The sequence below is a fragment of the Carassius auratus genome, chromosome 35, assembly GCF_003368295.1.
Source record: "Carassius auratus strain Wakin chromosome 35, ASM336829v1, whole genome shotgun sequence".
Classification (NCBI taxonomy): domain Eukaryota; kingdom Metazoa; phylum Chordata; class Actinopteri; order Cypriniformes; family Cyprinidae; genus Carassius; species Carassius auratus.
The window spans coordinates 13,458,900-13,483,313 of NC_039277.1; the positions used below are offsets into that span (position 1 = coordinate 13,458,900).

Genomic DNA, 24,414 nt, shown 5'->3' on the forward strand with positions numbered 1-24,414 from the left:
TCTTCTAAGAATCACTTAACGACATATGAAGCATAAAAATAATGTTACCATTACCGTGTTCATATGGTTTGGCCTGCTGATAGAGATGGGGTGCGAGTTTGCCTAAACATTCATACTCCAACACCTGAGCTGTCACATGACCATCCCAACCTGAAAATGATGAGGGGTGTGTCTATATTACCTAAGTGTGTTATCACACACACATCACTCAAACTCTATAAGGATAAGATATACTATTGAAAAAAAAGAGATGATATACCTGAAATGTGAAGGAAATATCAATGGTGATTTATATACAAAACTGAATTTCTCAGTGTAACCAGTTTCCTAAATTTAAATGTTTAAGTATGAATAAGTGTATCTATCCTATAAACATTAAAGCATTTTTACTAAATTATGTAAAGGTAATTGTGACTTTTATGCTAAATAGACGTTTTCTGACAATTCTTGGAATCTGGATTTTTATTTTATTTTTTATTTTAAGAAAATATTTTTTTTACTCGCAATCCTGGCTTTTTTCTGTTGTATCTGTTTATATATGAAAAGTCACAACTGTGAGATACTGAATATGAATTGTGAGATAAAAATCACATACTTCATCTTCAGCTGCCCTTGACATTCTCTAAATCATTTTTCCTCATATATTTGCTATATTTCCTCAAATGAAGAATATTATTGGCTGCGGTGTGACACCTGTGTGTTTGAAATCTGGAAACAGAACCAAACCAACACACACACGCTTGTGTTCTCCATCTGCCACCACTTCAATCAGCCCGTATAATAATCATTTCCTCTTTGAATTAGAGCCATTAAAATGCAGCAAACTGAAGAGAAGTTGTGCAGCAGTTATTCTGAGTGCATCTGTCTTCATCAGACAGACTGACAGGCCGCATAAATCAGCACAACCGCTGGGAATGAACAACCCGAAAGATCCGGCTCTAATCAATTCCTATTAGTTTAGCATTTCTCATGCAGCCAGGGGCCTCATGGGATACATAAACGGCAGATCAAATCTGAGCAATATGTTTGATGAAATGATGAGACAGTGTGTGCGGTCTCTGAACTGCACGTGGCTGTGTGTGAAGGGTTGCTGGCCATTCATCACCAATTTCAATTTTAATTTAAATGTCTCATCCATACAGAGGTTCTGTTTTATCAAACCATCCTTTAAAATTAGTGTCACATTATCAACGACGGGGAATGCGGAACATGATTTTCTTACCAGGTTTCTCAGATTAGACGTTATTCATATTGATATGAATTATTGCAGACTGGCACACTGCTGCCCCCTTCTGGACAGCGGGAGTTCGTGCGACAGCAAACCAAAGCAGGCCAGACAGTTTATGTTAATCTACTAATAAAATAAAACATCGGCATTAGCCTACTTGACAGATAACCATAACACTGAAACAGCAGCCCGTGCATGTTAGCCTATCAGAAAACCTGGAGGCGCCTGTCAATCATTTTACGTGCTCGGATTCGCTCACTGGAGGGCGGGGTTTTAGTTGAAGCGATGGAGATCTGGTTTTGATTAATATTAATAAACATAATTACGTTACAAATTGTAATCAGTAACTCATTCCAAATTACATGACAAAAATTGTAGTTTGTAACTTAATCCGTTACATCACACATCTCAAGTAATATGAGACAACTTTTGACTTTACTCACTTATAACGTCTATTTAAATAGGATAATCTTGTAGGTACCATATTGATATAAAAATAAAAAAAAGTAAGAAAATATATTCCATTCGTTGAAATTAACAACATAAAGTGGATTAAACATTACATTACAAAACAGGTTTCCCACAATGGGGTTCGTGTAGGAGCTGCAGGAGATTTGTGTTTAACGAAAAGTTAATCATTAGTTAACTTAAATCATAAAAAACTGTATATATATATATATATATATATATATATATATATATATATATATATATATATATATATATATATATATATATATATATATATAATATGCTTACCTGCATGTCATGTGACCATTACCCACCGTCAGAGAACCATAAACATGCAAACGTGATACTTATTAAATATTTCTTTTTAAATCTCAGAGGTACTTTAAATAAATATAAAGAGGTTCAGATGACAAAAAAAAAAAAAAAAAAAAAAAAAAACAACAAAAAAAAACACGTTTGGAAATGCCTGCATTACATATAAATAAGAAATCATGTGAATTTGTGCATTTTACTGTGTTTGAAAGACAAATGCCTTCCAAAGACATTGAAATAGGTGGTTAAATAAGCTACTGAGTTATAATTCAGATAAATATTAATGTGATCATCAGTGTAACTTTGAAACACTTTTCAATTAAATTATGAATCTATTGCTATTTTATGAATAATAATAATAATAATAATAATAAACTTAATCTGACCAATTAAAAACCAAGATCACAGGCCAGTAATTCTGCACGTGACTCATTTGAAAATCTTTAGCTGTTGTGTAGGATATTAAGTGTGCTTAATATGAAAATGTCCACTAGATGTCCCCAGTGTTTCTTTTTAATAAAAGATGACCTCCGTCAGAGTGCCCTGGCCTGAACAAGCCACAAGAGAGACATAAGTTGAGCTCTAAACTTACTGACTCTCCCCCTGAACCAGTTGAAGTTTAATGTAGCTATTTTCACAGCACCATGTGAATCAGGTCCAGTTTGGTCCAGACAGGGAGACCTTCCTTTCTCATTGTTATGTCCCATAGACATACACTCAGTTTGAACTACTTCAGCAGTAACAGCATGGATTTTTCCTACATTTATCTTTAAGTGTAATGTCTGTGACTTTGCTGAACTGAACACAGCACTACCATGTGACAGCCAGATTACAGCACAGACTGATTTATCACAGTTTTGCTTTGACATATTGATAAGCATCAGGTTATAGAACACGATCAGCATGTTTGTTTTGTTTGAAATAATTTCTGCATGCCTTTTGGTAGAAAGCCATATGCAGGTGATTGAGTTTCATAAACAGTGCATCACACCTGTCCAGTACATCCTTCTCAAATAGCAGGGACATCTGCGAAGAATCCTCCAGAGAACAGATTTCATGTAAATTAGGTTAAGAGATGAGGGGTAGCTATCTATAAGACTGATGTGTATTAAATGTCACTCCACTAAACAAGAGAATGATTGGGCTGTAATTCCATTTAACTGCTGATCTGCTGGCCAGAGGTTAGTGTTTCTGCTGGAGCTTGAAAAGCTGATTTCTCATCAGTATGAGTGGTCAAACAGAGCCTGGGGTCAGGTAACTCACCTGTGCTGACCATCATTGCTGCAGTGGTTCTGCTGCCATGGCAACACAAACTTCATAATAATAATTCTGGAAAAGTGGAAGCGTAGGCCAACACTCTTCAGGCAATAACCCACGTCTTGTATTGCACATTAAGACTCCTTTTCCATCATCTTAAGAGATCATATTAAAAAACTTTCATAATTGATTAAAACAGTTAAATGTATAGCTAATCTTAAAATAAATATCCATTTTTAATTCTGTATATAATAATGTTGTGATACCTAAATTCACTTTATTTTTTGTATCATTATTATTATTTTAAATTACTATAACATTTTTAAATATTGGTCAACTCTTTATTGGTCAAAATAATTATCAATAATAAAAATTATTATCAGCTTATCGGTATAAATGTAATATCACTTCAGTATATTAATAATTTTTTTTTTGTCTGATTAGGTTGCATCTGTTTATACGTGCTCTAATTTTCATATAAAAATACTATTTTAGAAATGTAACCATTCATTATACACATGTTAATGTAATCTTTAGCCAATCTCATTTTTTTTTCATGGGCTACTGTAGCACACATTTCAATGCTGTTATGCCTTAATTCATTTGTAGTGTATTAAGTAATTTTATTTTATTACTTTATTATTTTTTTTAAGATTTTATTTAGACAATATACATTATTCTATACAATATACTGGCTCCAATGTATCACTATTTGTGTCGCTCATTTAAAGATTATATATATACATTAATCATTTATTAACACAGTTAAATCTAATCTTAAGCAAATCTCAAAATAAATATTCATTTTTCTTACTGTACATAATGTGATGCTACATTTTACTTGTAGCATTTAATATGGCCGATTAAATTTGTTTTATTAATTTAGACAAAATATTGTGAAAAATGAACGTCGATCCATTATCTTTATCGGCCATAATGTGAAAATAATTACTGGCTTATAAATATTGGCCAGATGTTTTTTTTTTTTTTTTTTTTTTATATATAGCTTATATCTCGTCATGTTTTTGCATTATGTGACGTAGCTTGTTCCTCTTCTCTCCGCGAAGGTGCGAGTCAAAACGATGATAGACTTAATCTCACAGACCATTAAACTTTCACAGCTGTCTTGTGGACGGGACACAAGCCTCATGTTCGTCCGACGGTTCCCCAGCCGCCACAGCTGGGTGGATGCGTCTGTTCGCATGCTGTAAAGTTCTCCTCGTGTTCTGGCTGGGCTCGGCTGCTCATGTAATGTTTAACACACAGCTGTATGAGTGTTTGTGTACGAGCTGAGCTCCAGTCCAGCAGAAGAACAAGGCATTGCGGCTCTTCTCCTCGACGGAACGCAGGAAGCCCTCCTCCAGCCAGCTGTGACTATCGATGCTATAAACATTAACTGTCACACTGTTTTGAAAGGAGAACCGTGTCACCTTACATGTGCTGGCGTGAGACTGGTGTGGTAAAATCACTTGCCAACACTGTATATGTCCAATCAAATCATGTAATCACAAAATGTAAATCTGCCTAATTTTGACTAGTATTTGAACGTCCAACAATATAATTGGTGCACAATTATAATATTAACTAATATTATTATTAGCACAACTTAGCAAGTAGCCTAAATAAAACAACTTTTATGGTGACTTTAGCGTCTAAACTGCAAATTATTACACAAAAATGCACCATCAGAGGTCTATAAAGGAATGGATTTTTATGGTATGTGGAATGTTCCTCATTAAGCTATCAAAAAAAAAAAAAAAAAGTAAAAATGATCACATTTGTTGTCATACATAACAACAAAAAATAGTTAAATAATTATATTTATTAAAATGAACAAACAGTATATATAGAGCTCAGAAATAAATATCTATTTTCATACTGTACATGATATTGTAATAACTAAATTCACGTGTCGCTTTTAAAAATGATAGATTTTATTGTATGTTACTTTTTAATTTTATTGGATTCAGTAGTAATCGAAAATGAATATAATTAAATTGTCTATCTCTATATTTAAATATTTAAAATATTATAAATTAATAACATTTGAAATAACTGATGTAAGCTAAATAACAAAAAAATGCAAAAAGGCAGTTCCATATTTTCTGCTTTTAATCATTCCACTTAATTTTTTTTTTTTTTTTTTTTAAGTTTAACACATGAAAGTTATTGTCTGATTGATTGTCAGTATGGTACATATGGTTATGTTGTTTTCTTACAGTAAGACCTGATCATCTGACATGTGGTATGGATTTGGACACTCAGGTCTAAGAGTTTACTATGTAAACATCTTCAAACATCCAGATAACACATGAAGAGCCGCTCTCATGCTGGGCTCTGTGTCTGAGCGCATCTTCCTCCTGCTCGCAGCTGTCTACTTTGGACTCCAGGATTCATGCATTAGGTTTGTTAATCTAAGATAATGATTGTTTAGTTTGCATAAAAGATAATTCAGTTTTCCTTTCCTCATTTTTCATGGGAGATCCCTTGAAGCTGAACTTCAGAGGAAAGGCCAGTAGATTTTGATAACATACGAGCAGAGCATTTGTTTTACTCACCCTTGAATCAAAGTTTCCTTTGTGTGTGGGACCGGATCTGTTCCCCAGGCCTGCAGACTCAGGAGGGTCCTTTGGGTTCAAAACAACAAAAAGGCCTGCGCTAGAACAAAATCGCCTGTCCTAGCACACAGAAAAACAGGCAGATAGATGGGCAGCAGCCTCTGTGGATCTATGGAAAAATAAAAAAACCTTCACTTGCTCCAAAACAAGTTTCCAAAGCAAAGCTGGCTGGGGAGTGTCTATGTTTCGGAATAGTATGTAATGCTACCATTTACTGCCTATTACTTTTCTTTTTATTTTATTTTAAGGAAATAGATTTTATTTTAATATATGACTCTAAACATTTCAAATCTTAACATTCTACACTGTCATGATGGTTATTTTGCATTTTTAAACCTAATTTTGTGTACAAATTACAACTTTTGGCAGCCTGATCAGTTAAACACTCAAGAAGGTACAGTAGGTCATTGTTAAAGCACATTGCATTGTGGGAAATCATACTCTGTACAGTATTCTATGCCTGTACAGTATATTGCGTTACTTAACCATCTGGATATTCTATGCATACATAAATGTGCATATTCGCACAGTATATGCATGGCATACTGCAAAAACTTAGTATTGTATTTTAACTAGTATTAAGTAGTACTCCAATTTGTAATTTTGTGGCCATTCCAATGGTTTACAAGATCAGACAGAAAGGAAGAGTTTCTAACCAAAAGGTGAGATTATCTTGTTTTACCATTAGTAACTTGACCAGGGTGAGAGATCAGATAACCTAAACATGGCTCTTTGCTTAATGTCTATAGGTAAAGATAAACCAAAAGCTGTAAATAACTCCTTAAAACTCTTTAATAACAAGACATCTGTCTAATTTGAGTTTGTCATTAAAGTTCAGTTTTATTTTGGATGTTTAGAACATACAGGAGCAGCAACAATACCTGTTAACAATTACCTGTGATAAACACTTTTCAAGGCAGCATTTTAAGGATGTAGTTATGTTAATGTATGCATAGCTATCTTAAAACACTTTTCCGTCTTCCAGTTAATAGCAGACTCTATTGAAATCAATTGTGAGTCAAGTCTTTATTTGTGTTTGCCTTATATTTTATTCTTATTAGTGTAGTACACCATAAGTGTAGCAGCAAACCATTGAAATCAGTTGCAAATCGAGTCTTTATTGTAATTTGTGAGGTGCTCACTGAGCTGTCTTGGTGCATTCAAGTCATGTTCGACAGATTGCTGAAAATTGACTCAACCTCAGGCTATCCAAGTTGTTGATGACTTGATTTTGATTTAGTATTCAGCATTACATTACCTGCCCACCAATGGATCCTCTGCAGTGAATGGGTGTCAGTCTATCAAATAATGTTTTGTGCAGTGAAAAGCTTCATGTTTGTAAGGCATTTTAACTTTAATCAGTTGCTTCTGGACAAAAAAGGCATAATATTCCATAATCCATGATGGAAAAGTCCATTCCCTGTTCTTCTCTCACATATTTGTTTAGAAATCTTCTTACTTGTAAACTGAGCTTGATCTGTGCATATTTCTCTCCTGATTCAGAATACATTTTCATAGGAGGAAACAATATAATGGATGGAGGACTTATCTGAGGTTAAAACATTTCGATGAATTTGTTTCTTACAAACACGCTTCACTTCACAAGATGTAAATAGATTGACTGTCATTTGAATTACTTGTGAATTATTATGGTGATGTTTTTATCAGCTGTTTGAACTCTCATTCTGACGGCACCCATTCACTGCCGAGGATCTTTGGTGAGCAAGCGATGTAATGCTAAATTTCTCCAAATCTGAAGAAACAAACTCATCTACATCTTGGATGGCCTGAGTACATTTTCAGCAAATTTCAGCACTATTCAAGTTTCCAAAACATGTTGGATACAGCGCCTGTATTGACAGTAGATTTCCCTTTTTTTTCATTTATAATAAAACTAAATTGCAATGTAAGAAATGTTATAGAATTTAAAATTACTATAGAATATGTAATGCAACTTTAATTTGCAGCACATTCATGAAATAAAAACATAAAGCAGCAAAAACAAACTGATGCACACTCTTTATTCATCATTTTGTAAAAGTATAAAAATTAAAAGTTTTTTTTTTTTTTGCCTCTAACCAAATGACCTGAATGCAACTGATGTCGAAACCTGATGACTTCCCTAATTCATAAATATGCATTTCAAATCAGTCACTCATGATATCCCACTGTCTTAAAAGGCAGCTGACTCTGTAGGCAGCTCACTGGGTTTTGAAACAGAGCTATACTCTTCAAAAACCACAGAAGCTCTGAAGGATTTACATCTGAACATACTTTGCATGATTTCAGCATGTCTCTCTGAGACTGTGGTTGGGGCGTTTTGCGTTAACATCAGCTAGCTGGCTAAAGCTCTCTGCTTTGTTCTCCAATCCTGAGGTTAACGATTTTCCGTCGTGGGAGGCGGGGGAGAGCAGCGGCGGAATTAGGATTCAGCTCCCATCCTCAGCGCCGAGCGGCTGTCTGCTGCCTACCCAGCAACCCTGGCGCTTTGTGACAAGGAGATGGATGATATCTGCAGCCTGGCTGGCCGCTCTATGGATAAAGGCACACACACACGTCTGCAAGCACACCGAGTCACACACACACTTCCCAAAGCCAGCAAGGTTTTACGCACACACTTTCACACATGTAACTAATGCTGTGATGCTGCTGCTACAACCTTTAACATGGAACACCGAACAGCAAAGCTACATCCAGGTTTCATTGTGATTCTTTGCTTAATTTGCACTTACACTTATGGAGGGAGTACTGAAAATGTGTTAGGTTAACGATTTCATGTGTTAAAAGAGTTAAAATATACAGTTTATATACAGGAGAAGAGAGATATACCAAAAATGAGACAATCAATACAATAATATCAACAATTTATTAGAAAGTCTTAAACATTTACAGCATTTAAATATACAAATGTGCAAGGGATAACAAGATTAATGTGCATTTGTGATCGGAGTGTGTGTGTCACTGGACTGTGTGTGAAAGCAGAAGGTCAAAGGATCTGTCTCTGTTCTCCGCCTCTTTTAATGCGGGAGTGGATTTGTGTGTCAAACTCGCCTGCTGAAACTGCAAACTTATACACACACACTTGCTTCCTCGCACTGAATAAAGAAAGCTATATGTTTAATCAGTACATTTCTCTTGTTTTCCGGTTCGAATATCTAGATGAACGCAATACAATTAAAATTTTACAGATAATTATATCTGTATATTATATTAAATGAGATTCATTCGATCAGTGTTATTTTAGACACTCATTCACAGCAGAAATTGAATGAGATTTTTATTTATTGTTTTTAATATGAGAGAAACAAAGAGAGAGACACTTCATTTTAGGATACAGATAGGTTTATATTTCCGCCAGAGCTCACTGTGTGTTGAAGAACAAAAGGAAGTCTGGGTAGTGTGTGTTTGTGTGTGTGTGTGTTTGAGGATTGCTGGAGTGCTCACACAGTTTTTCGTCCAGGTAAAAGGAGCACCTGCGGCCACAGCTACCCGCCATCCGACGGGTTAAAAGCTCTGACTGGAGGAAGACGCTCAGAACAGAGTCCCATCGGCTGAGAGAAACCTGTGAGACAGAAGCTAATTATCCTCTAAAGCAAAAAGCCAGTTGTGGTTCAATAACTCCAGCGCGCTGCCAGCCTGCGTTTCCTTGGCAACGCCTCCACAGCAGTACTGCAGACATCACAGAGAAAGGGTACACAGGACAGGATGAATCGGGGAGGAACGACTTTAAGAGTGACGGGCCGTGTGGAGATACGTCCTCTAGACTGATGCAGGCCAATTACAGGCCATTACTCTGTTCTGAGATTGAGTTGCTTTCTTTACGCTTAGGGACCCAGAGATGTACTGTATGTATGAAAATAATGACATTTTCAAAAGTACTCCTTGTTTTCTCTTCAGATTCTTGTAATATATGTTTCTGACTTATAGAGTGCTTTCACACCTGCCTCATTTAATTAGTTTCAATCAAGCATGGTGAGACCTCCTTGAAGAGGTCGTCTCGGGCCAGTTGCAAACGGACTCTAGAGCAGTTCGCTTTTAGTGACCCAACGGACCAAAGAACCAAGCCGGATCATAATTCATAATGGGAAATATGCTATATAAAATGCAGCAGCCAGTGTCTGATTCTGTGAGTGATAAATAAATGCAGTTTGGAATGCTTTGCAATGTTGCCTTGTGAACGTGAAAACTGAACCAAGCGGAAAATGCAACATTGTAACAAATGAAGTCCCCGTTTCAGAACAAAGCAAACGATCTACAGGTCTAAAAAGAATCAAACCCCAGCAGACGGATATTATCAAAGCTTTAACTCTTGGATCACGAAGCTGATTAACTCTTTTTTTAAATATGATTATCAACTAAAGGGACACATGGCAAAAACACAATCATTTGTAGCTGTTTAATTAGTTTCCTTTCTTCCATTTTGATGCTTGATGCATGTTAACAAGTTTAGAATCAGTTTTCAAATGATTGGGGAAAATGACGAAGTAACCACTCTGATAAATCAAAGCACATTTTGAGATGTCGGCATTATCACACTGAGCTCTTCCCTTTAAGATCCATGGAACCATTCCATATACACATGGGTTTTTATAGTGTTAAAAGGTTCCTTTAGCTTATTTAAATGTTTGTCACATTTAGAAAATAACGCTTTTCTGTCACTGAAAGGCTCTTTGAGGAACCCAAAATGGTTGGCATCAATGCGAAAACCAATGCTTGGAACCTTTATTTTTAAGAATGTATGTTGGAAACCAGTATATCAAATGTAGGTCCATATACAGTAAATTAACACTGGGTAAAAGGATTTCTAACAAACTCAGTATGACTTATGCATGGCTTCCAGTGGCTAATTGCTTTAATAAAATGGTGACAACACATAACGATGAAACACCCTAATGTTTAACACACAGTTGCATTTATTAACAATAATCTGAATGAACAAATCTTACGGGAAGTAGCATGTTTAAGTAATATGACTTAAAATGTGAAAGAGAATTGATCTATTTCACCAAAATATTTTTGTTATTGCCAATAACCAATATGATGCCTGGAACGGCATTAGAATCTCAAATCAAGTTTTTTACAAGTGTCAAGTGAAATCAGGAATTAAAACAATTTGAATGTACAGCACAGATTATCAATACCCCTTTAATACTTTTGAGGAACTGACAAACTAATATTGCCCACCAATATTTTTTAAATATCTATTATGAACAAGTGCATTTGTTCTAATAAGCTGAAGTGGCAGTATTCATCATTCTTTCGGTGTCTGGATGTACGCAGATATTCTGAGAGGCTGTGTGTGTTTGCACCTGTTATTTGTACCTGCACTGAGCAGTAAGAAGAACCCACTGTTTCCACTGACCTGCCCTGATAACATGCACCACAACAATCCCCGTCAACCAATGGAAGAAAGATTCCTGTAATCCTGTAAATTCACCGGCTCCTGCAGCTTCTCCTGCCTGAGCTCTCAGTGCTTAATCTACTTTCAGTACCTTTATCCCACACAAATGTTAAGTTTATTTAAACCACATGCGGTTAGCGAGAACACACACTCATACTCACACACCATCAGCGGGCTCTTTTAATTCCTCAGTGGCCGATCTTTATCTCCTGACATTTATCAAGGGAATCCTTCTAGAGGTCTATAACAAGGACAACTCCATGATTGTTGAGTGAACTAAACCATTCGATATCAGGTTAGTTTCAAAATGTTATATTTCAAAATGCTTGATTTACTGCTGAACATTGTTTCTCTGTGTACATTGCTTTAATACACATTTCATATTCAAAGTACAAGCATATTTTAATACTGCGATACATTTCTTCAGCATTTCAGTCTTGCTGTCCAGTGAAATGAATTAAATATGTCTGAAAAAAATAAATAATAATCTTTCAAAAGTAAATAAACTTTTCTTTTAAGGATAAATCCAAAGTCAATTTAACTAGGTTTATGCACAGCTTAGTAGAATTATATGAATTATTACTTATCAGTCCATTAATAAACTTATTATAAACAGGTAATGTAGACATATTTTGTGTATAATTTTAAATAATTTCACATTGACTCAATCATTGTTGGCATGTCTATTTGTGTGTCTGTCTTTCTGGACATCTGTGTCCGCCTGAAAATACTCGTCAGACTCGTCAGCCAGAAAACAAACCTTTTTTTGATCTGATACACACTAATGAAACTCAGTCCGATGTGCTGTCTGCCAAATATTTAAATATGAAACCATGTCAGTGAGGCTGAGACATCAGACCCTGATGTCTGCTGGACCATTCAGAAGTCGGGCCGGTTATTAAATAAAACAATATGAATTCCTGGCTGGATCCAAGTTTTGTTCCTTTTCTCATCTAGCCGATTAATTGGTCTGTGAGTTTGAGTGTGTGTGTGTGTGTGTGTGTGTGTGTGTGTGCCTACTTAAACATATTTTGGGTACAGATTTGTACAAAACCTGACAAATTGCCAAAAACCACCTTTTGGGGACATCCTAATTTTTTTTTTTTAATTGTAAAAATGCAGAAAGTTTTCTGTGTATAACTGTCTGTATATAAAACAATAGAAGTCTATGTTATGTCCCCATTTAGATAAGCTAAGTAAACGTGTGTTTGTGAACGAGTGTGGGATGAGGGAGTATTTATGTGCAAGCTCTGATGAATAGTGTGAGCAGCACACAAGATTTTATCTGTGCGTTGGCACTGCCAGCCTGAGCCGAGTGTCAGACGGATCCTAATAAAACTGTCTGACCCCGCGTTGGGCACCAGGCTGGCGCTCGCTGGTTGTGGCTGACTGCTTGGTATGCACAGAGCATGGCAGAGCTTCAGCTGTTGCTGGGAGCTTTGTGGCACAGACCCAGCCTGATTAGTTGGCATCGGCCATTGTTCGGAGTGAAACCAAGCAGGGGAAAAATATAATTAGAGAGAGAGAGAAAGAGAAAGAGAGAGAGAGCAATAGGGGGAAAACAATTGTTTTGAAACTACATTTCTAATGTGGGTAATTTAGCAAAATTAGGTTTTCAAAAGTTAAACACTCCAGGGAGATAAAGAACAAAGCCAGGCGTTAGACTTAATGAGTTTACCTCTTTAAAACAGGAAGGAGCCCACAGCTCTGTGCCAACCGGACCCCATAAAACTACCATCCGTCTGGAGTTCAATGTCATTTCTGCTCAAAAACAACATGACGACACACTGAGATCCATATCTCTGTGCATGCCGTGCCTATAAACGCAGTACTCTGCAAGCCGCATGTTCTTCTATCAGCAAAGTCTGGGCTTCAAGAGGTAATGGAGTCTATTCATAGAATATTTTTTTTTGTGTAAATGAAGGTGTCAGCATATGTTGGTTCAATATGTCGCTTGTTTTTTTTTTTTACACAGACTCTTTTGGTTATGAATCAGACAGATTTTATGTTATTGGATTAAACAAAAAATTACATCTGGTGGATACATGAGGATAAACCCAAGCAGACTTGTTTAATAACAGTGCAGGTGCTGGGATCTTCTATCAAGGGCATCACTAGAAATGATTTACCTTCATTTAAAATAAAATCTTTGCAGAAACCAAAAAAGATTCCTGAATTCAGGATTTAGTGTGGGAATAACTGATAATACCGGCCCTTCCTTGTGTTGCCAATGCAATAAAGGTCATTTAGTGGCGACCAGACAGCCAGACAAAGTAAATAGCATGACGACCCTCTCCTGCACCCCTCATCCCAAAGGAAAAACACCTCAGCAGATGTGCACGGTCAAGTTTTATTTAAAAACCATTAGAAACCATCATCATCATCATCAGGCATGTGAACATATTGAACATTTAATCTCTCAGACACGCCAGTGTCGCATCCGCTCTCTGGTCCACCGTTTCTCTGTCTTATCTCTCACAGACATCCGTCCCGCGTCCGTCTCAGTCGGGACACAGCCAGGGGATTGAGTGCTTTTGCCCTCTGCCCAGGTCCCAAGAGCTTAACCTGTGATTTTTAGCACACAAAGCTCACAAGTTAGGGTCTCAGGGACCAGGAGGAGTGCAGCGGTGTCCGCACAGGTTAGTCACAAACACACACACACATGTATTGCACACTCACGTCCTCTTTCATCCAGCATAACGAAGATTATTCTGCTAATAACGTTCGGCCTATGATAATAAAATGTGCCTTTTTTTGGTCTTCATTGCAAAGTTTAGAGCCGCAGACACGCAGCGCACAGGCATATCATGCACCAAATGGCATGCACAAAAGCAGACGGAAAAAAACCAATCAGGTAAGAGGAAATCAGGACGAGCGGTTGGATTTGAAGCTGCCCGTCGAGATAGCCAACAGTCAGATGGTCAGTCTCTCTGTCCGTCTTTCTCTTTGTCTTGTGTTTCTCATCCTCAGGATCTCTGGTGAGCAGAACCGCTGGCCTCTGACTGCAGCTTCAGACATGAGCGTCTGTATGTGTGTGTGTGTGTCTGTCTGCGTCTCGTCTCCCACCACTGACTCCATTACATCGAAAGACATGTAGCAGCAATTGATCAGCCACTTTCAAGAGCCAGTAAACTGGCGTTGGGGCAAAATTAGCAGAAAACGGCTTACGCAGCTCCCTGCAAGACCACCCCACACCCACCCAGACACGCAGCGCCTGCGATTCCCCCTCGCTGCTTTTCCAATAAGTTGTCTTTTTTTGTGACTTTGGGAGCACAGACGAGATCATGCGTCCGCAGAACACTAACTGCAAGCAAATCCGATAATGCACACGGCAGTCAAAACATGCATGTCATTTACACTGCAAACGCAAAACTGATGCACACATACACACCTTGAAGACTCCTCCTCCCCCCACAAACAAGAAGCATCGTTCATCCTCAGGGACCAGACGGTGTGGACACTCCCGGAAATGAGAGCAACCGCCACGTGCCTCACACACACACACACGCACGCACACTGTCTACCTTCAAACCTGTGCCGACTTTGTTATCTTCAAGGAAAAAGAAAAAGAGAGAGAGTGAGAGAAAAAGAGTGAGGAAGGTAAAGCATCCTCAGACAGTGAGATGTCACAAAAAGAAGACACTCTTGAAAACATCATCTTCATTAGAACCACTGTACATCCTCTCATCACTGTCACTCTCCTCACACTCGTCAGTCTGACACACACCTTACACTGGCAAAACACACTCACCCGCACATCCTTCACTGGTCCGGACACCTGTCCCGGGCATCTGTACCCGTACCTGGGCCGTATGTGAGACCCGCTCTCGCTCTCTCGGTGTGACTGAGTGCCAGCAAACGGCAGATTCTGCAGCGAGAGTGATTCCCCCCACCCACCCTCCCCTCCGACTCTCTCCTTCCCTCCCTCCCTCTCTTCATCTCAGCTCCACTTCCCCTCTGCACTGATCAATCCCTCACTTTCTCTGAAGGCTCCAAAAAAAAAAAAAAAAAAAAACGCAGCCAGCAGCCATAAATGGCGTCATGCTCTCTGTTGCGCTCTGTGCAGCCACACAACAATCTGTCTGTCACAATATTGTGACAACATTTCCACAACTGACTGAGGAGGATCATCCACCAACCCACCGCAGAAGCTGCGGAAAAGTGTGTGACCGTCACAGTAAAGCATGTCATTTTTGTAAAATTACTCAATATCTAATGATCATCTTAAAAAATTAAACAAAATCAAAATAAAATAAGGAGATGAAACAACTTAATAATGAAATGATAACAATTTAAGAAGAACAAGCTGATGAAACAGAAAAAAAAAATGGGGGAAGACCATTAAAAACATCAAAAATCAAATAATAAAAAGCAATTTAAACAAAACGAGGAGGAAAAACAGCAAAATAAAGAAAAAAATTAGAAAACGAAATAAACTATAAACATGAAAATGTAAACAAGGAAAGAAACATCAAATAGTCATAAAACAATGGCAATTTGAAAAAGTAGAAAACAAAATGAAGAAAAAATAATGAAACTGGCAATTAAAGCAAGGAGACAAAACAAATATATTTAAAATTTGACAAAATGACGGCCATTTAAAAAAATGAGGAGACGAAACAACAAAAAACTATTGTAATGTAAACAAAATAAGGTGAAGAACAAAAACATAAATATAAACAAACAACAAGATGTAAAACAACAGCGTGAAAAACAAAGCAAATAATCATCACCATGCAGCTGATGGAAAGTCTGCAATGTGAATCAGAAATAATGGGCCTCATGAGACATTAGCATAACAATTTTTCTGCATAAACTGCTCTAAAAAAAACATTTGACACTTTTGGTTTATTAGTTCCTTCTCATGTAATTCAGACCGAATGACTTACACGTTGTATTTCATAAATCAGGTCCAATGTACACAAGCTCATATTCAATTCAATGCAAGTTTATTTGTATAGCGTTTTTCGCGATACAAATCGTTGCAAAACAGCTTTACAGAAAATGTAGTTTCTACAATATATTTAGTAATATATATATATATATACAGGTGTATCTCAAGAAATTATTATGTCGTGGAAAAGTTCATTTATTTCAGTAAATCAATTCAAATTGTGAAACTCGTATTTAATAAATTCAATGAACACAGACTGAAGTACAGAAAGGTTATTTTAATTGTGATGATTTTGGCTCACATTTAACAAAAACCTACCAATTCACTATCTCAACAAATTTGAATACTTCATAAGACCAAAAAAAAAAAAAAAAAAATAGTGAATTCTTGGCCTTCTGGAAAATATGTTCTTTTACTTTACATGTACTCAATTCTTGGTAGGGGCTCCTTTTACTTTAATTACTGCCTCAATTCGGCGTGGCATGGAGGTGATCAGTTTGTGGCACTGCTGAGGTGGTAAGGAAGCCCAGGTTTCTTTGACAGTGGCCTTCAGCTCATCTGCATTTTTTGGTCTCTTGTTTCTCATTTTTCTCTTGACAATACCCCATAGATTCTCTATGGGGTTCAGGTCTGGTGAGTTTGCTGGCCAGTCAAACACACCAACATCATGGTCATTTAACCAACTTTTGTGCATTTGGCAGTGTGGGCAGGTGCCAAATCCTGCAGGAAAATGAAATCAGCATCTTCAGAAAGCTGGTCAGCAGAAGGAAGCATGAAGTTCTCTTGGTAAACGTATGCAGTGACTTTGGTTTTCAAAAAAACACAATGGACCAACACCAGCAGATGACACTGCACCCCAAATCATCACAGACTGTGGAAACTTAACACTGGACTTCAAGCAACTTGGGCTATGAGCTTCTCCACCCTTCCTCCAGACTCTAGGACCTTGGTTTTCAAATGAAATAGAAAACTTGCTTTCATCTGAAAAGAGGACTTTGTACCACTGGGCAAGAGTCCAGTTTTTCTTCTCCTTAGCCCAGGTAAGACGCCTCTGACATTGTCTCTGGTTCAGGGATGGCTTAAAAAGAGGAAGACGACAGCTGTAGCCAAATTCCTTGACATGTTTGTATGCTTTGATCCCAGCCTCAGTCCATTCCTTGTGAAGTTCACTCAAATTCTTGAATCAATTTTGCTTGCCCATCCTCATCAGGCTGTGGTTCTGTCGGTTGGTTGTGCATCTTTTTCTTCCACACTTTTTCCTTACACTCAACTTTCTGTTAACATGCTTGGATACAGCACTCTGTGAACAGCCAGCTGTCAGATCAGCAGTCTTCCCCATGATTGTGTAGCCTAGTGAACCAAACTGAGAGACCATTTTGAAGGCTCAGGAAACCTTTGCAGGTGTTTTGAGTTGATTAGCTGATTGGCATGTCACCATAATCTAATTTGTTGAGATTTTTGGTTTGGGTTTCTGTTAAATTTGAGCCAAAATCATCACTATTAAAAGAACCAAAGACTTAAACTACTTCAGTCTGTGCATTAAATTAATTTAGTAATGAGTTTCACAATTTGAGTTGAATTACTGAAATAAATGACCTTTTCCACGACAGTCAAATTTATTGAGATGCACCTAAATAAATATATATATATATATATATATATATATATATATATATATATATATATATATATATATACAGTATATATAATAAAATCATGAACAACATGCATTAGTGATTATATGAGATCCATATAAACATGGGCGCCTGTGCTAAAACCAGATGCATCTTTATGTGTGTGGCAGTGGCCTGAATGACCTCTAATCCCTTTGCTTGCACTGAGGGGTGTGAGGGAGATGTGACCCCATCATAGAGGGGTGCTGGGTGCCGACTACCCACCACACACATCATTGATTATGAGCTTATTGCACAAACTTGCCACGTCTGTTCTACTGCAATGCAGAGCTCCAAACACATAAAGCAGGAGAGCTCACAAATCCACATAGATTCAGTGTTTAAACTCACGCCATCTTGGGCAGCGTCTGAGCACAGGTTTGTTGATACGAGTGAGCAGCGTACAGGTTCAAGTCTATCATGCTGTAGGATTGAGAAGTGTGTATTTGTGTGTGTGTGTTGGGGGTGGGGGGGGACTGAAAGGGAATGATGGTGATCAATCAACACACACACACACACACACACACACACACACACACACACACACACACAGAGGCCATCAGCCGAGCGCTGTCACCACATAGTACCAGGCAGCGCACACACATTTGCACAACAAGACACAATGAACACTTGACAGAAGGGAAAACACCATAAACCATTACACAAAAAGAAACATATTGGGTTTGATGTCCGTCTCTAATTAAACTGTGACTTTACAAGACTTCAGACATACTCAGAAATCTCTTATTTCTCATATCCTGGAAAACAATTCCAGTTATTTCAAAACATAACCATCAGATACAAAAATACAGACTCCAAAGATGTGGATCTCTGTTAATCACAGACAAACATTCTTTATCTACAATTTGACATTTTGTGAAGAAAACATGAGTAGCATTACGCAGTGCAAAACTAACCTCCAATATACCATTGTTTTGCATGTGGTTGATAATGTGTTCTGCTAGGGTGTTCTATAGTTTTTTAGGTGGTTGCTTACTAACTGAAGTCAAAAATACCAACCTGAAGTATATATTTACAAGTATGGATTTTTACCCAAAGCAACTTAGGCACACATTTGATCAATCCTTGCTTTTTCAGGGAATCAAACCCATGACCTTGTTAGTGCCATGCTCTAGAGTTGAGCTACAGGAAGGCTATATGGCTCGGATCTCTTTTTTGACATACTGTATGTCTATTAACTTTTCAACCAATTTTTTGTCCGCCAGTTGAAAATTGTATATCTGATTACTTAGGAAAGGAAAACAGCATGTGTCTCCACAAAATGCCAATCAATGTGAAATGTCATTCGTACAAACAATACGAATAAACAATGCGGGAAGAGTTACATGTTGAACTGTAACACTTAACATTAGTGGTTTGTACAAATCTAATAGTGTTGCTACCTTATCAAACATCTAAAGACTATTTATCAAATTCATAATAATTCAGAATAATTTCATCGGTTTTATCAACAACTTACAATCATGACAACCAAGAAGACCCTTACAGAGACCATCTGAGTGCACAGACATAGCGTTGCTGAACGCAGCTCTTTAACTGCTATAACATCTCATCTGACTGGCTGGTGGACCACCTCACAGGCCCCTCCCATCTGAATCGAACTCATTGATCTCTTATTCAGGGTCAGGGGTCAAATGCGTATTGACTGGAAAAAGTGTCATCAGCAGCAGCGTGGCCCTGACTCCAGACAGATCAATAACACCGCTGTCTGCTACGCTTAGATTACTCTTATTCATCTGTCATAAATCTCAGCACCTCATCACCACAGTAACGTCTGTCGGCTCCTAATGCAGCTGTGGCCCTGTTAAGGTCGACAGCAATCTGGGACCGGTAGGTCATGTTCATCAGTGCTCCGCTCTCGTGTACAGGGGGCAAAAGGCTAGACGGCCAATTGCAGACCTTCTTATCAGAATCAATAAGTAAGGTTTGGTCACATGTCGGGAAGAATTGGACAGAATTGGATGACACAAGACATTGGGCCTCAAATATCAATCTAACGCAGAAACAAGCGCAGATCCGAGTGCACAAACTTATGACAGTGTGATTCATGAAACATTTGTATTCCGCCAATCCCATCGTATGAATGATAGTACGTTAATAAATGTAGCAGACGAAAACAATCGTCATTTGAATATCACGCCCCTAAAAACACCTCAGTTTAAAAGCCTTGTCCCTAGAGTTTACAAGATGTAAAAATTTTAAACATCTCAAAGAGAAATTGATCTTACTCCAAAAACACCCATTAAACTTGTAATTGTAAACAAATACATTAATTTATATGTATATTAATACCGGTAAATATAATAAAATATTTACACACATTATAAACACTATTTAGCTTATTTCCCCTCAGTCTACAACAAAATAAAGATAATGCAGTAAGAGTGTCACAAAAAGTGCGTGGACTGTACTTGTCACAGTTTTTTTTCCTTTAGTTAATATGTAAATTACTTAAGAGAAATATATTTTGCATAGTGTTATTTATTTGAATTTTATATATCCTTTCACAGAAGCATTTCTAGACTTTCTAATCTTACTGGTTAATGATCAACTAATGGGCTTCATGAATCATTATTCAATTCTCTGCCAGATTTTCTGTGCTGCATGCAAGTTCAGGCTAATTCAAAAACTTGAAGAGCTGAGACCTGTCGTACGTTCATTTTGTAAGTGAAGATCATCCTATCTTAGATAACTGCACAACAGTGAATTTAAAGACAACATGAACCTATTTATCTTTGTTACTGTGCATCAGTGCATTATTTCTGGACTACACTGAAAAAAGGAGTTTGAAAATGTTTAACAAAGTACTTAATTTGCACTTTCATTCCTTTTGACTCAAGATAAGGCTGGGAAATTAACAGTAACTAATAATCATAGACTAACATATGATGCAATCAAATCCTGCCCTCCAAAAAGTCCTGCCCTATGCGTTTTTTTCCAATTGAATATTACAGAAGTTAAACGGATCGCAAATGTCACCGTGTTGTAAGGGAATCTATGAATTGCATATTTCAATATATCGTTCACATTTGTTCACTTTAGAAGCAATTTGAGCATAAAGTTTACAATTAGTGTGTTTGACCAGCAAATGAAAAAAAAAAGATGAAAAAAAAATACTTACATTATAGAAACCCAATAATGCAAGAAAATCATGTTTATACAAGATATTCCACCATAAATTATCATTTTCTCCTCAATTTTGGCACCATAACATAAACAGATGTGTGCAGATTGAATAAACAGACAGAATGGTGATAAATGTCTGTATACAGCCAGAACAAAATGGGAGTAACAGAAATCTATGTGTGTTGGTCCATGGGCGTTTGTTTTTTTCTGATTAAAATTTTTTTTTTTACATTTTATTATTGAGCATAATCAGTGTAAGACTTTGTAAACATACTTTGTCTATGGATATATGCCAAAACTAAAAAAAAAAAAGTCAAAACAACACTTTAGCAGATGACTTGACTAAGAAAAGCCCTCAGGACACTGCCGTTCTTTGCCTTTCTGTGAATCCACGATTCTTCCGATCAAATTCACTAATTTATTTGTTCAGCCATCACATAAATCTAAGCACAGCTGTAACCAACGAGTTGCAGCTTGACTCAGTTGCCAGCTGGACTTGGTTTTGCTGAGCCAGCATGATTTCAAGCCGGGTTTGCTCCACTACATCTGCAAGAGTCATCCGAGAGCAGAGGTGAAAGCAGCTCGACTCCCTCTGTCAGTTTAAAACAGGAAACGATGGAAAACAAAACGAGGGGCTTTCCCTTCAATTCAACATACTGTGGTTAGTTCACATAAAAATGTAAACTATTTACTCACTCTCATGTTGATCCAATCCTGATTGACTCTGTTTTGTCTGTGGAACGCTAAATATTAATTATTGATCCAGACTACTTTTTTGGAAATTCTGAAAATGAATGAGGACTGGGGTTGTCAAGCTTCATAATGACACACAAACAAAAACATCAAAGTACCATTAAAATTGGTTTATAGTCATATGATAGCTTTGTGTGAAGAACAATCTGAAAGTGAAGTCATTAATTGGTGAAAATCTCAATATGTGTCCTACATCTTCGTGGCAAATTCATGAGTTTAAGTATTAATGCTTAAGTTTTGAATTATTCACTTGAGTCAATCTTTTCAATAAATCAGCTGATCTAATTCACAAAACTGTTGCATGATTCATTCTCAAACCAGTTCTAAAATCCAACTGACTCAATGATCCAGTCACAACATTTAACATAAATAATTTAAATATCACTTTTATAATGTATAATATAAAGCCTAATGCACGACTTCAGAGGAGTTAGAATATAGCGTCATATAGAGTCATATTGACTACTTTTATAATATTATTTGGACCTTTTTTGAGGCTTGACAGTCCCTTTACTCGTTCACTTTTGTTGTATTAAAAGTTTCTGAAATGAGTGTAAGGGAATGAGTTTTTATTTTTGTGTAAACTTTCCCTTTAAGATTTTTGACTGCTGTTTTCTATAAATTAAATCCTAAGAGCCTAAATAGAATTCAAATGTAAGCTGCATGAAGGTTTGGCTGACTGAGGAAGACAGCTGACACCCGACTAAAGGGGACTGAAGTGGACTTAAGCCTTGGGTAGAGAAGCCGTGTCTTTTCAAGCTTTAGAGGGGCCGCGCTAAGCCCGTTCCAACACTGTCATCGTGTGAGAGGGGAATCAATGATGGAGACTCTTTCGCTTGCCCATTGAATCCTCGTTTATTTCACTGCTCATTTGTCTGTGCTTAATTGATAGCAGTTAAGTCCCTTTCACCACGTTGGCTGCACTGCTGTGGGGCCTATGTGTGCTTACAGATGCTTTCAGGCCAGACTAAAATACTTCATGAACACTGGGCCTCACAGACTGCAGGCATTCACGCTGGAGACCCACCAACACAAGATGTTGGGCAGGCATATAAGGCTGTTAACTGCATAGCTTCAACACACCACTGAAAAATGAGAACAAAAGCTTATAAAATAAATTTTGGAAGCATACTGCAAAAGCATACTTTCCTTGAGTTCTGAATGCCATAGAAATGCCTGCTACCGAGCAATTCATTTACAAACACTACTTTGAGCTTGTTAACATTCCCAAACAAACAATTCTGAGTTTTAAAAGGTGCTGCATAGTGCATGTGTAAGCTTTTTCTTTGAAAATTTTATTCAAAGAAGTGTACATTTTAACAATGCTGTGCTTTTGAATTTTTTATTCATCAAAGGTTGTTCATCCTGAAAAAAAATTTAAAAAAATTAAGCAGCACAGCTGTTTTCAACACTGATAATACTAAAGGTTTCATGAGGAGAAAATCAGCAAATTAGAATGATTTCTATAAAGGATCATGTGACACTGACAACTGGATGCTGAAAATTCAGTTTTGCAATTACAGAATTTAAAAAAAATCTAAAATATATTTTAAAATAGAACACACTTGTTTTAATTTGTAATAACACTTTACAATATTACTGTTTTTACTGTACTTTTGATCAAATAAATGCAGACATTAGTGCTGATAATTAGAAACGCCACTGGATCTAGAAACTAACAAAACTAGGGCCTTTCACACCGCTTTACATTTACTCGTTCAGCTGACGCTTTTATCCAAAGCGACTTACAATTGCTAAATATGTCAGAGGTCACACGTCTCTGGAGCAACTAGGGGTTAAGTGTCTTTCTCAGGGACACATTGGTGTCTTACAGTGGATTCGAACCCGGGTCTCTCACACCACAGGCATGTGTCTTATCCACTGATAAGTGGATAAGACACAGTGGATCCAAAGTGATTGAAAGAATGGAAAGGAGAATTAAGAATCTTCAATGACAACTGGCAGTGCTACATTTGCTACAAGTGCCTGCACTTCAGTGGCTGTATATTTATCGCTGTTTATCATACTTGCGAAATAAGTTGACACAATGTTTACAGTATGTTACACTGCATTTTATATCATGGTGGGTGAGGGCGTTTTTCGAATGCATCTGGCCAATCAATGTCTACTTATGTCAAGGTTTAGTACTGGTTAGACCCTGCTCCGGAATAGGAGCTATTTGGTTCTCAAAAAGGCAGTCCGGTACTAAAATTGCACCTAGTTCCTGTGGTGGGAAAACGCCCAAAAGTGGGTAGTTCCACAATTAGTTGTGGTACTATGAAATGTTCCTGTGGTGCGAAAATCCCTACTGTTGCTGTACGCTACAGTTAAGATATTCCATTTCACACTCTGTTTATGGCCTGGGCCTCTGAAAATCCCTTTAATCCTCAATGATTCAGGGGGTAAAATAAAACTTGGACATCAGGGTCTTTAGTAGGGCCACAGAAATACATCTCAAGGTGACAGATTAGGAAACCGATGACAGACATAAGAAATTAATTTCTCATGCTAACAACCGAAATCTCATGTTACAAACCCGATTCCAAAAAAGTTGGGACACCGTACAAATTGTGAGTAAAAAAGGAATGGAATAATTTACAAATCTCATGAATGTATATTTTATTCACAGTAGAATATTGATAACATCAAATGAGGAAAGT

At 37.2% G+C, this 24,414-nt stretch overlaps 2 long non-coding RNA genes across 2 annotated transcripts in view; both read right to left on the bottom strand.

The window, feature by feature from the left end:
* Nucleotides 1-7,964: 7,964 nt before the first annotated feature.
* Nucleotides 7,965-24,414, bottom strand: part of LOC113054498 (uncharacterized) — a 29,256-nt gene continuing 12,806 nt past the window's right edge. Inside the window, exon 3 of the long non-coding RNA XR_003277390.1 lies at nucleotides 7,965-9,448. This is a non-coding gene — a long non-coding RNA (uncharacterized LOC113054498). The remainder of the gene's footprint in view (nucleotides 9,449-24,414) is intronic.
* LOC113054497 (uncharacterized) lies at nucleotides 13,619-15,695 on the bottom strand. Its single transcript, XR_003277389.1, has 2 exons — nucleotides 15,039-15,695; nucleotides 13,619-14,837 (listed from the first exon to the last, which is right to left on the bottom strand). It is a non-coding gene; the product is annotated as an uncharacterized LOC113054497 (long non-coding RNA).